The sequence below is a fragment of the Centrocercus urophasianus genome, unplaced genomic scaffold (genome assembly GCF_019232065.1).
Source record: "Centrocercus urophasianus isolate 14NV4802_14NV808 unplaced genomic scaffold, USGS_Curo_1.0 seq_9, whole genome shotgun sequence".
NCBI lineage: Eukaryota > Metazoa > Chordata > Aves > Galliformes > Phasianidae > Centrocercus > Centrocercus urophasianus.
The window spans coordinates 34233503-34249480 of record NW_024885532.1 but is presented as its reverse complement, the minus strand read 5'-3'; positions in this window follow the sequence as shown (position 1 = coordinate 34249480).

Below are 15978 nucleotides of genomic sequence, written 5' to 3'. Positions count from 1 at the left end.
GATGATCTTCTCCATGACCTTCCTTGATATTGAGGTCTGTCTGAGAGGCCTGCAGTTCCCCAGATCCTCCCTCCGACTCTTGCAGATGCTGCAGTATGGAGGCTGCCGGTAAATGCTACCAGAGGTCATAGGTACACTGTCATGCCTTGGTGAATGAGCTTGTCCCCAAAGCACACAGACATGCCACCCCTTACTGGGAGGGCTGTAAGGATTGGGAGGTATGCCATCTCTGGGGATGTAATCTCTGAAGTGCTGAATGAAAGCAATTGTTAGCAATTTGCTGGGAAAGAAACAGCGTGTGTGCTATTGATTGATTCCTATTGTCAGGTAATATGAGTACAAACTTCCTGCGAGGAAAGGCCAAAGTGCCAAATACATACCTCATAATTTTCACAAACATCTACATCAAGCCAACAGCGGGCAGAACTGTTTGCCCCTCATTTTATGCAATGTACGTGTGCAAAGTTCAATAGCATTCTCATAATTCAGGTTTTCTTCAATCATTATTCATATCTCCAGTTAGCACTGGAGGTGGGAAAATAATGAAAATATTATTCATGGATTGTAATAGTTCCCAAATTACATGAATCTCATTGAATAAATTATTCAGCTATTATCATCTTCTTCTTCCCCCTCATTCCTCCTCGTGTCTCCAGAGATCTTCAGATGAGTGCCCATAGGTAGGAGCAGGCACAGCCGCAGGTGCGTTGGCCAATGGGGAGATGCTGCAGCTGCCCTGTGTGACCCCGGCAGTGGGACTTGGCAATGCAGGGTGTATGTGGCTCCTCCGTGTCATTTTTATGACTGCAGCCCTGAAATATACTTTTTGGACAGGAGTCTAAAATGGCAGCAGATGCCTGGGTGTAGACAACTGAATCACATCCTGCATAATATTTAAATAAATGCTCTTTCTTTGGAGTAAATAATGTCTGAGATGGCCCTGCTTGTCACTCCCCAGAGATGAATGGGGCAGAACTGACTTCAGCTGGGTGTCAGCAGCTGAGCTCTGCTTTTGGTTTTCCAGGAAGACGGGAGAGGGGCAGTGCCCTTCCAAAGTAGTTACTGCAGCACCAGGAGCTTGTGCTCTCTGATTAGGATACAGTAGATAATTTTATAAGCTTCAGGATGAATTGTAGACTATTTGCAGTTCTCTGTATTGAAGCTTAGTTCTTCATCCACTCCAGCCCTGCATTTCCAAGCGGAGGTGTCTCAGAGCTATGGGCTTTGCGTGTTTGCAGTCAGAAGAGTCCTGCACCATTGGGCACCCTGTTCTTAGCTGCTGGAATATTGGGAAAGGCCTGAGAGCCATGGGTGTCTCATAGGATATGGGATCTGACCAAGGTGTACCTGAACTACCTAATTCCAGCCTCCCATAGCTCTGGTGTATGGGCAGACCCTGGCTCTTCTCTTCATCTTCCCCATCTAGGTGACATGAGCTTTGGGGGGATGCTGCTTTATAGTGTCTTGTACAAATTGATGTTCCTTCTCACGGGGAGGCAAGTTAAGAGGAAAGAATGTCTCCTAAGCTTGAATGTACAGGGCAAGTGGCTGCAGTCCAGGATTCCTTTGGAGCTCAGTGGAGTTCTTACCTGATGAGAGACATTGGCGAGCACAGGGGATGATTTTACCCTGTCTGAAATGCATGGACATGACCAATTGCATCCCTGCAGTCTCTGTTTCTCTTTGTTGGCTGTATGGAGAGGCCAGGGAGACCAGAATGAATACCCACTTTGTTGAGTGAAGACTGATCCCATAGAACCCATAAAATCCCCTAAAAGTATGTACAGCTTCAGTGGTCTCAACATCATGATGACCCTTGTGTGCCTATGGGAGCATCCCCACACTGCAAGGGACTGGGGAGCTTCAGAAATTCTGTTACCATCTCTCCTGAGGAACTAACCCCATCTAGCTAGAGCTGCTGGTGAGCTACCTCAAAGCTTTCCTGCTTGCAAATAGACTTTTTTACATATTTGTTCCATTCATTATTATTGGGATGGAACTGTTTTAACAGAATTCATACTTAGTGCTCAGCTAATAATTTCTGTGGTTTTCCACAGAAAGTGGATGACAGATGATAGCTGCCTAAGAGCTTTCTCTTTCTTACTATAATCACTGCTAGGTACAAGGGTCTGTTAATTCCACAGCCATCCACCTCATGGAAGCTAAGCAACATTTGTGGACAAGAGCACCAAGATGCAGGAGTTTACAATTTACTTTTCTAATTTTGTCCGTAACAAGTGATGTTCACTCCATCTCAATTCTCTGCAGCTGCTCAACCGGTGAGCAGGGCATCCTGCTTCTGTCATTTCCCTCAGCACGGTGAGAAGTGAGTGTAAATGCTCATTCACCCCAGTTCACTGACTGCTGTATCAGAGGGAAAAATAACAACAAAGCTATTTTCACTGTCTAACTTGTAAAAAAATACTGTATTTTTGTTTTGTTTTTTTCCAGATCCTTAGTTATTCACTATCCAGCTGTCACGAATGTTTCCGTTATGCCCTTCTGCATGTGGCTGCTCATGAGCTTTTGTCTGTCTGCCTCTCTCCTTGGAAGTCATAGGTTTATGACACCAAACCTCCACATGTGTGGGAATTACAAGGCTTCCCTGCCAGCCCTGGTGAGCTGCAATGGACCTCTTCGTCTCACAGCCTCATCCAGACCCTGTGCTCCAGCCTGGCCTCCACTCTCACGCTGCTGGTAGGACACTTGTGTCTTCTGCTGTGTCCAGTCCTGCTCAACAGCTAGGGCAGTATCACCCTTTGATTTTTCCTTAAGAGCTGTTCTGTTCTCTACCACAGGGAAAAATCTGCTTAGCTCAGAGGTTTAAATCAAACCAGAACTGAAACAGGGTGGGTTTTTTTGTTCATTTGTTTTGTTTTGTTTTATTGGCATGTAATTAACTGAAAATCAGTGAACTATGTGTGCAAGATTGGTATCAGTAATATGACAGACAAATCACAACACGAGAGGCCTACAAAGATGTTAATAAGCATCTACACATTTCAGAAGAGCCATCATAGCTAACTCCTCATCAGTGCTGCACACAGTTCCCTGCACACCATCTCCCCAGAGGCCACATGGGCTCCCAGCCCTCACCCCTCTCTTGCCCATGGGGCTCCCCACATACACACACACACCAGTAACAAAAGCCCCACCAAGATCACAGACTGGCACTCCAGGTGTGGGTCCCACTGTGGCACCCTGTCCTGCCACCCCACCAGCTGCATTCCAGTCCCTCAAGGTGTCCAATGGGGCAGCTGCTCTGCCAGGCCTCAACAGAGGCTGTGATGCTGATGGTACTTCTGCCTCTATCAAACCCCAAGTTTTGGCTGCTACTCTGAGGTCTCTCCCTGCTGTAATAATTTTTTTGTTCATACTTATTTTCAATATGACTCTCTTTTGTTGTTGTTTTTGTTTAGAAATAATTCCCCCAGGTACCATTCAACCCAGCTGATGGCTGCTGTCATGTTTAACATGCTCAGGTTTGGGTAAAGGAAAGCCTTTTGGGACATTCTGCTCTCATGCACTGTGTGTATTTACTTTTCTATCTTAGCAGTTGTTTTTACCCAGATCACTGAGTCAAGGCTGGGTTTTGTAGCCAACTTTGCCAATTTGGCCAAAGGGGGATCCATGTGGAATCACTCAAACCACACACTGCAGTGAATCCCCACATCCTATCCCAACACTGTCCATTGGGCCACTAGCCCTTATGCCATAACAGTCACTTTCCTGCTCTCCAATTCTTGCCCTCTACTCCCTACTTTGATGTCCATGAGGAGCTGTGTGACTCCCAGGGTCCCAACTGATGCTTCTGTCTCCTTCCTTGTCTCCAATTCCCCTTCCTGACATAGAGACATTCCTTCTCTCTCCATCTTCTACCTCCTTCCTGGATCAGGATCCACCCATCCTCCCTTCCTTGCCCATGGCTATGTGTGCCACAATTTCTTTCTATAGACACTGGTCCTTGATTCTTCTCTTCCCCTTTGGGGAAGGATTCAGTTATAAAAGTGTAAATCTTTCTTGAGCAGGGCTGAACCAAGTATATCCTTCACTTGGGATATGCCCAAAGATACTCATCCCTTCCAGATCTACAGTTTTTCAGATTTCACACACACACACATAATAAAAAAAAATTAAAAAAATTCACAAGGTAGTTCTGTCTATTGTTGCTTGAAAAATCCTCTTTGGAGTTCTGCGAGAAAATGGAATCACTGTTGATAATCGTATCATAATCAGACTTATCAGAGACAAATGGCCAGAAAAGTATAATCAAGATTTTGCAAGCTCAGTCAGTTCCTACATTTTCTCTTCTTTTGGATTTCCTTTTTCCTTTAGCTCCAGTTCCTTCAGATAGAGATTATTTTCAGAGGATGAGTTTGTGGTGTGTGTTTGTATACGTGAATATGTGCGTGCATGTGTCCACGTGCTAATGTGTTGGCTTTTTTGTAATGGCTGCTGCCAGGGCAGTGTTAAAGAAACAGGAACTACCACTCAGCTACACAGTATTAGGCATAGCCCATTAATAAAGCAAGTGATAAGGATGAAACTTAGTTTGGTAGCAAGAGTATACCAAAGATACTAAAAATTCTCAGCTTGGCATTTACAAGAACTAGCGATTGTTTTCTGAAGTGATATCCAGTAAGTGGTCAAATTGATTTCTTAATTAACAGTGTTAGGAGAAAATGCTATCCTATTTGAGCAAGCAAAACCAGGTAACAGCATGGCTTTTTGTAACAGACATGACTGACTCCATGCACATCAAGGCTGACTTAGGTAGCAGTCAGGAACAGGAACTGCTGCTGCTGCTGCTTCGTATCGGTTATGCTTGGGAAAGTACTTCATGAAGTGTGTTCATACTGCAGCTGAGCGACATACCCTCCCCAACTTCTCTCTTTTCTTTTCCATCTGTTTCATCCTTCTGTCTGAACAACCTCCAGCCCCATTTCTAGAAGAGAACAATTGCTCAGAGATGAACTGGAGGCAGCTCAGAGGAGGCTCTTGGTGAGGATCAGCAGCACCATTGATTCTGTCCACTGAGTCCACTGGTTGTACCCTACTGAGCTGCTCCATCTCGTCAATGGTTCACGTGTGAAAATCTACTCCACACTCCAATCCTCATTCTACTTTACGGCTATGTAGAAGAGTTGGAATGGTGAGGCACCGGCACAGGCTGCCCGGAGAGGTGGTGGAGTCACTGTCCCTAGAGGCGTTCAAGAAAAGGCTTGATGTTGCACTGAGTGGCATGGCATAGAGAGTCATAGGCATGGGTTGATGACTGGACTGGATGATCTTACTGGTCTTTCCAGCCTTAATGATTCTATGATTCTATGAATGAAGGGTTGTGGCTCCATCAGGAAGACCACACTACTCATGCCACACTCTCATGCACACAGCCAACAGACCCTTAACATTCCCTTTTCTCCTCCTCTATACAGAGGCTTTTCTTTGGCTGTGAGGATAGTCCCTCATCTTGAAGCAAATCTCATTATTTCAGACAGAGAAGGCTCAGACAAGAGAGTTTGTCTTTTCTTCCACTACAGCAGGAAAATCCTATCAAAAGGAAGTTAATTATTTAAATGCTGTCTCCATTTGAATTGCTCATTCAGAGCTGCTTCTTACACCTCAGTCACCCCAAGGCTTTTTCTGCTTAGAATAAACCCATCTTGGCTTTATATTATTTACCAAATAGAGCTACTGCTGTCCGCAAATTTACAAAAGATCCATTAGAGACAAAACAGTCACGGTATTACAATACAGTTTTAGTCTGCACAGATTTTAAAAACGTTGTATTGTGCTGAAGATAATCACACAGAGGGCAATTATAGAAGCTGGAAAGGATCAAACATGGTAATAGGGATATAAAAGGAAACCTGCATCTTCATATGCTACTCTCCATGCATGCGAATCCTTTCCTTTTATCTTTCTTTATACAGATGTTTCAAATTATAGAGTAATTACAAGTGCAAAATGATTTTTTTTTCCCCACACAAAACCATCTGATCTTAGCTACTCTCCTGAGCATCATAAGAGCAGCTTCCCAAGGCTTGCAGTAAGTTATCAATTGCTGCAAAATTAGGGTGGGTATGTAAAAGATCTAATGTCATTATTTTGAGGCTTCTGCAGCAGTCTGAATAGATGGGACTGTGGCTCCTTACAGCTTTATTGTCTACATAAAGGTGGCCAGAAAATTAGTTGCGTTGACTATTACTTAAGTATCACTGGAATGTAAATCAGTATTTAACTGCCTGAGAGTGCAGTCAGGTGTCAGGATAATAAGTAATGTAACTGATCATTTGTAGCTGTCCTAGAAGATTTTTCCTACTACTATAGGACAAAAAAAACATTGCTAGTGGTTGTGGTGCAACTTTGGAAGGTGTGAAAGAGTGGGTCAGTGTCCAAGGAGTGTGTGTGGTGGCAGCTGCAAAAACACTGTGTGAGGAAAGATGATTAATTGGCACAGGATGAGCCTTCACTTTTGATCTGAATCAATTTGTCTCAAAAATCGTAGACAAGTCGGCAAGTCTGTGAAGTGCACAGGACTGCATTTTCTTCTGAAACTTGCATATGGAGGCTTCCAAGGGCTTCCAATACGTCTGTATTATTGGAATTTGGTTCAATAGTCTGATAAGAGCAGAGAGGCGATGACAGAAAACATTTCCTTGTGTGCCTCTTCAAGCAGAAAGCAGAACTCTGATACAAAGATAGTCAAGGACTAGGCCAAATCTCCTTGAAATCTGTGAGAGTTTTCCCACGTGCTTCAGTGGGCCAAAGCTCATTTATCAAATGCACTGAGAGTCCCTGAAGGGGAGGAGGGCTACTACTGTGCCATGATCCAGAGCAAGTTCACAGGTAAACAGCACCAATGGAGATTGGGAAGAGTAAGGGATTAGGCGAGGTTGAAGACCCCCTACATCAACCTACTGAATTCAGTCCTGTGTACTGTATTAGCAGTTCAACACTTCCGAAGTGTTGAAAGCATAACTGTACTACAAAATGCTGCCACACAATTTTTTTGCAAAAAAAACTACAGGATTGTAGTTGTTGGCAACAAGTGAGGAATTACAGGAAATGTTTGATTGCTGCTATCCTGCTGCTTATTTCCCAGAATTGTTTTATTCCACACCAATAAAAGTCATGATAATGAAACACCACTCCCTCACCTTTCAGCTTTTACTTTGGTTATTCATCAGCAAGGTCAGCACATACCTAGAGCTTCTTCAAGACTGTATAAAGTTCTGTTCTCGAGAGTCACTTCTATGGCCTTTAGATGCCTAAAAGTTTGAATTTGACTCTTTCTTTCTCTTTATCATTCTCAATCTGCTTTAAGGATCAGTGTTTGGAGCATCACGTTGCACAAAATAGGCATTGCTGAGAAGTTTCTGTTCAGGAAAATGTATTCCACTGTACATCTCTAGAAGCACACTGATATGCCAAGTGTGCCTACTACCTGCTGATAGACTTGTTAAAAATTTACGTGATCATAAAATAATATTATTGCAAGAGACCCTGTTGGTTATGATTTCTGTATACCTTATAACTGGAATAAATAAATCACCTAATCAAAATGAAAGTTTGAATGACATACAAACATTAATTTCACACATAGGTTTCTCATGATCCATTTGAAATTCTGTAGCTCCAATCCCAAGGAAAGTAGAAGTCCTTCATATTTTCTATGACAAATGTCAGTATATCTTGAAAGATCATCGAGGATCACACAGAACATGACAATATGCTCACAGCAAACATGGTGCAGAGCAAACGTGTATATGGAATCCAAAGCCTTCTGTTCAGCTCCCCTTGCGCATCCTGCAGCAGTCAGCTCAGCAGCTTCTGCGACCCATGTCTTTTTTGCAGGCACCAGAGGTGTTCTGTTTGGCTGAAGAAATCTTTTCTCTTTTTCGCTTCCCTGAAATAAAGTGAAAGATAAAAAGGAGAAAAATCAAGGCAAAACCCAAACTTTCCATTTTCATTCCTCTTTTAGTGATTTATATGGCCATGTATCTAATATTTCTTCCTTTGCTAGGAACTGGCTCTAACTGCTATGCTATTCCTGTGAGTAATGATCAAACCATTGGTACTCTCATACAAGACAGAGATTTGTTGTCTTTTCTTGTTGTAGAGGTATGTGTTGGTCTGGATATACTTCTTGTGTTTCGAAACATTTTGTCAGTTATAAAATTCTTTCATTATATTAACACCATCAGTCATCAATTAGGAAGATTTTTTCTTCTATTTAAAGAAAGGAATGTCAGGTCTTCATGGAGTATCTCTTTCAATGTAATTCAATTTACTAAGTCCCTGAAGTTCTTTCACTGTCGCTATTTAGATTTATTCCAAAAACAATGAATTTTATAAGTTCTTCTCTGGTGTTAAGCCCTCAGAAAACTTGGCAGTGAGCAGGCAGTCAAGACCTGTTCCTGACAGCCTATACTGCTATTTCACTCTTCCATGTGTTGCCTTGTAATTTATACATAGGTCGTTCGTTTGAGACAGAGGCATTTTGTTCTTGCCTTTACAGAGCTCTTAATACAATGAGGTGATGGTTGCGCTGAGGATGAGCAGCAAAACTCATTGGTACAGTTTTGCTGGGTTTTCACCTGGCTGAATTCCTAATGACTCACTTCATTAGGAAATGAGGCACAGCAATTACACATGCGCACATACATCCCTTGGATTAATAGGAGATGGCTTGGCAGCAAGGTATCTACCAAGGATGGTCACTGGCTCAGGCTCAGAGTGACTATTGCTAAGCAAAGCACCAAGAGACAATTCTGATGTATCAGAAGTTGCAGACATAAAGAAAGTGCAGAAATAGTATTAAATATCTCAATATATGATGTGTGTGAATGTATTTGTGGACTTTGTGGTGTACATTCTGGTTGCAGTAGTATATTTGCATCCATACAAAATGCTCAGGGTAGAACTGGACACTTAAAAGATTAATCTAAATGTGTTTTAAAAGAAAATAACAGCAGGCAAAGGGCTTCATTTCTTTCTCTCTCACTTTCTGTACTACAGAATAGTGATCTGGTTAGTACACAACTCACCAACAACAAAGTCATAGCCTTTACACCATTCAACACCAGAAGGACAGCAGAGGAACTCCAGGACCATACTCCCATAAACCACCAAAGGACACCTGGTCTTTAGCACCAGATCTCTCAGCTCTGCTTTAGATGCCTGGGCCCTTTGGGTAGAGACCAGGACTGTGGACACATGAGCACATAACTCTACAGCTACAGCTCAGTCAGGTTTTGAATGACAGCTTAAGGATATGGGAATTTCTTTGTGTCAGGAAAGACGTTTGCAAGATTGATTGATTGAACAGAGGTTAACCACTGTCTTCAGCCCTTCCTGGTGGATTTGGTCATACAGTGAGGCTCTAGAAGTCCACTGCCTTTGGAAACAAGAGCCCTCAGCTAACTTAGGGCACAATCAGCAATCCAACCAATGTGTCTGTTCTGTGCTGACTCTATTGCCCTATGCTAAGAAAAAATATATTGGTCAAATGCCTGTGACATAAAAAAAATAAGCTGGGAAAAAGTCATGAAAATAGCAGAAATCTCTTTTCTCTACCACCTTATTCTGCTCTCAGCATAAATGGGAAAAAAAAAAAAAACAAAAAAAAAACCCACAACAAAACAAAAACAGAAGGATTTAAGGATATTTTTCTGGCATACTTTGTAATGCTGTCAGCTCTGCTGCCTACCCAGCAGATTGAGTCCACGTTTGTCATCATCCCCATGCCATGGAAATGGTGTATTACCGGTGATGTGATCCAGTAGCCTTGGGGCATAAAAAGGGGAGGAATTAGTGTAACATATTCCCAGCTAGACAAGGAAGCTCTAAATGCGATAAAATTGGTGAAGGATGTTGATCGGTTACTCAGTGGCAGTGTGACTTACATGCCAACCCATTTGGTGATAAGCATCACCCCCTCAAAAGTAGCTCCAGCTCCAGCATATTTTTCAAACTTGATTAATAATGTATTTGGCATCTGGAAATCACAGAACAACAGTTCATATGGAAAGAGGGGATGTGAGTTGTCTGCATCTCCCAGGCACTACCAGGTTATTGTTCACAGCTAAGATACTATTTGTAAAATATTTGTGCATTTAATATTTTAAGGAGCAGCTTTGGCACTCAGGTTTTTTTCACCTTTTTCTTTTGAGACAGCGGGGGCTGCATGTTCATGGGAGAAGTCTGAACGTGTGCAGCAATACTCTTATCTGGAAGACATGCTCTCATCTCCATCAGAACCATTTCTGATGGAGATTTCTGTATGCAAAAGAAAGGGTGTCAGAGTAAGTAACATTAATGCAAGCTTAGGTAGTGCCCTTGGGATGAAGGCTGCCATCTAAAGGCCACAGCAGCCAAGGGGAGCCTTTCCAAGCCCAAACCCCAGTCACACCCAGTGCTTTACTGGAGCTCAGGTCAGAGTGTATTACATGCACAAGTGTGGCATACTGCTTTATGGCTGTACTGTTGACATATATTACTGTCTTCCAGTAGGTATAATTCAGTGATGATCTCATTCAGGCTGTGACAGCTTCCTAGGTTGTCTTCTAGAAATTCACCTGCTAAAATAACATAGTATTTGAACCTGTTTCTATTGACATGCCACTTATCTGCACTACGGCATCTGCAATAATTCTTCTCAAAGTTGTAATTCAAGAGGTTTTTAATAGAGGAGGTCACTTAGCCAGCTGAAAAGGGAAACTGCTGAGCTCTGTATTGTATTCAGGGTACCTCTTATTTATTTATAGTTTTTAAGAGATTGAAGTTGCAGTAGGTGAAAAGGGGAAACTAGTGCACTTATTCTTGGCTTTTATAGGCAAGATACTCAAGGAGTGCCCAGGTTTATATACCTAAATCTTTGATTTGACCTATAGCAGTAACAGAAACCGAATATTCCTTGCGTATATTTTACTCCAGTATTTAGACCATACTCTCCTTATTGCTATTTACCACTTGTAGGGGCAGCATCTATTGGGTCTGATCCAGAATTGCTTTCCCCTTTGTCACACTCCGTATGTACTCAGTATAAGATATTTAAGACAGTAATGGTTGGAGTGGGAGGATGGTCCAGATGACCTCCCTGTGATGATCTGATATGTGAGGATGATGATCAGGGATGGCGATGACCTGAATGTAAGTGTATTCGGCTGCATGGCCATGTCATGTGAGAAACTGTGCCTCGTGGTGGCTCTAAGAGACATGAATTATGGATGCCTACACCCATATTTGAACCCTAGGCAGTACTGCAGAAACAGAGGTCTCAAAGAGCGGAAAGGAAGCCAGTAGGAAATGAGCAGTGGGTTTGTGACGGAGCCAAGACTTACAGAGCAAGCTGGTTGCTATTCATTTGCCCATGCTGCCTCTTTTGCCTAATTAGATGGCCTGATGGAACTGCCAGTGAGGAAAGCAATATGAGCAGGCATGGTGTGCTGTGATCAGGGAGGGCACTGCTGGAGAGAGGAACATCAGTGCAGCCAAGCAGAAGTTTTATCCATGTTCTCTCTGCCTTTCCTCCTGAGAGGCACTTGCTTTTTATTCCCAGCTCCTTCTTTCTGTTCAGTTGTTGCAGCTTGCAGCTCTTCTCTAAAATGTGAAATGCAGTCACTCTCCATGCAATGGAGGCAAAGGTAACTGATGCTCCTCAGTGGGTAAAAAAGCGACAGGACTGACTCTGCTCTGCAAGCATGGGAGAACTTCATTCTCCATGTCCGAATCAAAACACACAGTTATTGAAATATTTGGGATCACTGGATATCAAGATGCCTCTTCCAAATTCTAACATGTACAAATCTGAACACCTCATAAAATAATTTCTGCTTGCTGACATTTGGCAAAATTTGCAAGAGCCGTTTGTCAGCTAAGTCAAACCAATGCTGGAGTGATTTAGCCCCAAACAGACTGCTTCATCCCTCTTAAAAAACAAAACAAAACAACAAAAACAAAAACAAAAAAAACAGAAACCGAAAGCTTTTTCCTGCAGATCACAGAGTATATGGGTTTGTCCATCCCTTGCTGTCACTGCTTATGCACATGAATCAAAGCTGCCGCATAGTGGAATGGGAAATGTAGTTTAATCAGAGGCTCCCAGAGCCATTTCACTTTGGCAGACCTGGGAGAAGCTGGGCATACACATCTTTCTTGCTGCAGCAGGAACAAGCAGGACTTGGTGACAAATGTAGGGCACTTTGGTGGTATTCTCTGTTACTTCCAGGTAACAACTAGGGAACACAGTTAGTGGCCAAGATTTGGTGTCCCTGACTAAAATGGCTCTCATGGGCTGCCCAAGATCAGCTCATATCCTTGTCACATCCCTGGAGTGCAATTACATACATTGTCATCTTGTTAACAGTACCTGGGCTGGAAATATAGTCTTCCTGCAGCTTTTCCCTCCCCAGTGAATTGAGATTTAATCTCTTGGAAACTTCTGCTGAATCTGAGGAAGGAAATGGAGCCAACCCTGAAGAACAAGTAACATGCAGGATGCACAAACACTTTCAAGAACTGTGTACAGGGCTCACTCAGTGGTGTCCCAAGGGTCATTTCAGAAAGCAGGTAGAATTGGTTTAGCTTAACACTTATAAACACAAGGTTGGAAAATCACAGCCTCTCCCTGTCCATCTAATGGTTCAAATTCTGGAGGCAACAAAGTGAGGACTTATGAAAGAAGAGAAAGATTTTTCCATTTAATCCCTTTATCTTGATGAAGAGATGAACTATGCTCCAAAGCAGACTTTCTGAAGCTGAGAGCACTGCAGTGGTCAACTGTATATTCTGAATAAATATTTTCCAGGATGCATAGTACAGTCAGAAGGCATAAAGAGGGACAACATTCTTAAAAGCACTAAGAAGCAAGCAAGCAGATGCAGCAAGAAGTGCTAAGATTGTAAAGCCAGTTTGGAAAGAACAGAGACCCTACAAGCCAGGGTTACTTTAGCCTGCAATCAGGCAAGAATAATAAAGCATATAGATGACTCAAATGAACTGTATCATAACGGATGCCCCATACATCTTGTGATGGACAGACAGACAACATTTAGAGCCTCTAGCAACGATGGATGAACTGGAATACACAGCAGATAGGAAGTAGGTTTGGGGTAGAGAAAGGCACTGGCATCATCTGTCAGCAGGAGGGCAAAACAGCTCCCGGAGCAAAACATCCTCCAACCTGTGATGACACTGGGGAGAAAACCATGGGAGGGGAGCAGCTATCAGTCTGACAAGAAGAGCAGTGTCAGGCAGTGCAGAGGCTGAGCTTTCCTTTTCACCTCAAGTTTCAGCTGCAGTTACATTGCATTACAAGATCTCATGAAGATGTTTTTATTCCTGTGGTATACTCATACCAAACAGCATATTGAATTAGCAGTTTAGGTGGAAGCTTGAGTATTCCACACCAAGTCACGGTAGACAGAAATATGATTATTAATATGTGCCCTGTATGTAATATTTTTTTCCTAATGCAGCAATGGCTCTTCACTTTACTGTTAAAATGAACACAGGTTTCTAACTAGAACCTGATAAATGCCTGTCCGCCTCCCTGGAACACCTGCCAGTAAATAAATTCAGTGCAAGCAATTGAAATATTGCTGTGTGGTGAACAAATGGCATGCAGGGCTAGGTGGCTGGGCCAGAAGACAGAGCTTGAAAGGCTGCCCTTGCTGTATGGCATTGCCATCCCCACCAAGACAGCCATGTTCCTCTCTCACATTCCTCCTCTTTGTGCCACGCATTACAATCCCACTGAAAAAAAAAAAATGGCAAAAGGTACCAAAAAATATGACACCTCTCCAAAAAAAAAAAAAAAAAAAAATCCAGAAAAAAGGAAAAAGAAAAAACAAACAAAAAGGAAGAGGCTCTCATTATCCTCCATGCTGGGTAGAAGCAAAACTAATTAACAAAGCAGCAGGAGAGCAGGGGGTCATGTCACAAAATCTCTTTGTAAAAGTGTAGTTCCTTTCTTCTTTGTTTGCTGTTGGTTTTTTTAACAAAAATTGATACATTCTCAAAGTTTTCGAGTCCCGACCGTCAGAAGTGGCAAACTTGAAGAAGTTGGTAGACCCTGTCCTTTCTTCTTGCACCAGTGTTTCTGCAAGTGTGAGCCAAGAAATTGCAATGTTCTCAGTTGCGCTGTGCCCATTCCCTTTCTGACTGCACTACAGCCTGCTGGCAACTGTAGCTGCTGCTAATGAGGAAAGCAATAGAAAAGGGGAGAGAGTATTTCAGCAGTCTTTGGATGTCATTTCAGTAGCAGCACACAAAATGAAGTCAAACTCACAAAGCCACTCAGCTTATCACAGACCAACACTGATCAGTCCCAGCATCAGCACACCAAGGGCATGGAGGAAAGGAGAAAGAGAAAAATAAAGGAAGAAGAGAAGGGAGAAGGAAATGAGGAAAGAAGAAAGAAGGAAGGAGATAAAGAAGTGAAGGAAGAGAGATAGGAAGGGAAAGAGGGAGGAGAGGCAGAAAGAAAAGAAAATAGAATATTTTACAGTAATGAAGACATGGGAATTTTGTCATACAGGTCACAGATACACTGTTACGCAGTTTGATTACCTGCAAATTGTTGCTCTGCTCAGCTCTATCAACAGCAAAATTTCCCAGTTAAATGTAACTGCCAACAATCAACTCTGCTCTTATAAACTGTCCAGGAGGTATACGACCAGCACCTCTTTGGGGTCCTGCAATATGGATGAAGTAAGCACAGCCCTTCAAATGTCTTCCTTATCTGTATCTGACACAGCATTTCCTTGGACAAAGGTATTAAAGGGAAGGAACAGAGCAGTAGAAAGGAGTTAATGATAGTAATAACAAACAAAATCAGCCTGAAAATTTTGCTGTGAGCCTTAGAGGACAGCGCACTCCCACATGTAGCAGATCTGCTCCTTGTGCCAATCAGACCCTCTCTCGAGTGATTAAAACAAGCTCTCACTCGCAGAAGAGCTGACACAGCTCGTAAAGTTATTTCCATAATGCAGAAGTAAAGGAATGTATTCATCACATTTCTGCTGCCATTCACACCGTACAACAAGCTGACCACTCAAAGCTCTACCCAAAACACCGAGGTGTGGGCCTGCAGCCCAGGAAGGGGCCGTGGGGTTTGCTGCAGGAGAGGGGCTGCAACACGCGCTTGCACACGTAGCTTGTACACATAGCACGTAACACAACTTGTGCCTGAATGGTGGACAGGTGGACAGAGGTGACTAATGTGAGCATATGGAGCAAACTGCTTCACCTAGGCCTCAACTTGTCTGCCAGGAAGAGGGCCTCATATCTGTAAAAGCCCTTTGCTTTGTTTTCCTTTTATATGTCTGGAGATGTGTATGGACTTCCTTGCTCCTTCTGTGCATGCTGACACTGAATTTATTCCTGTGCTTCCCCCTGTCTTTCCTCCTCCCCACCTCCCCCTCAGGAGGCTCCATTTGGGATGGAGTCCTGCATGTCATTTTCAGGATGTTCATCCCTGTACATGTCTCTGCAAACCACACATCTCTGTGTCAGTACGCCCTGAACGTCCCATTTTATTGAATTTCGGAAGCTCCAAGCTGGGTTTCCCCGTGCTCTTTCGGGTCCAAGCATGCAGTCAGAATTCCAAGGCTGTAAAGCTCTCTGCATATCTCACAGGAGCACAGACTGGGAGCAGAGGTGTCACAGATGAGATACATACTGTTTTTCATCTCAGACTCAGTTCTACATTTTAATTGTTTAACTGTAGCTAAAAAACACTGCAGCAGGGCCTCAGTGAGCCTCTTGGCTCTAAAAAAACAAATGATGCCTGTTAGTGTTGCTATAGAATCAGAGTGGCATTTTAGGATTTAAAGGGATACGCGATATAACATATTCTTTCTGTCTGCCCTGACAGGAGACGTGGTGACGAGCACCAGAGCCCATTGCCAGGGAGGCAAAGGACAGGGGCACGAGGATGGGGAATGTGCTGGTAACCCTCTGCTGGCCTTGGGC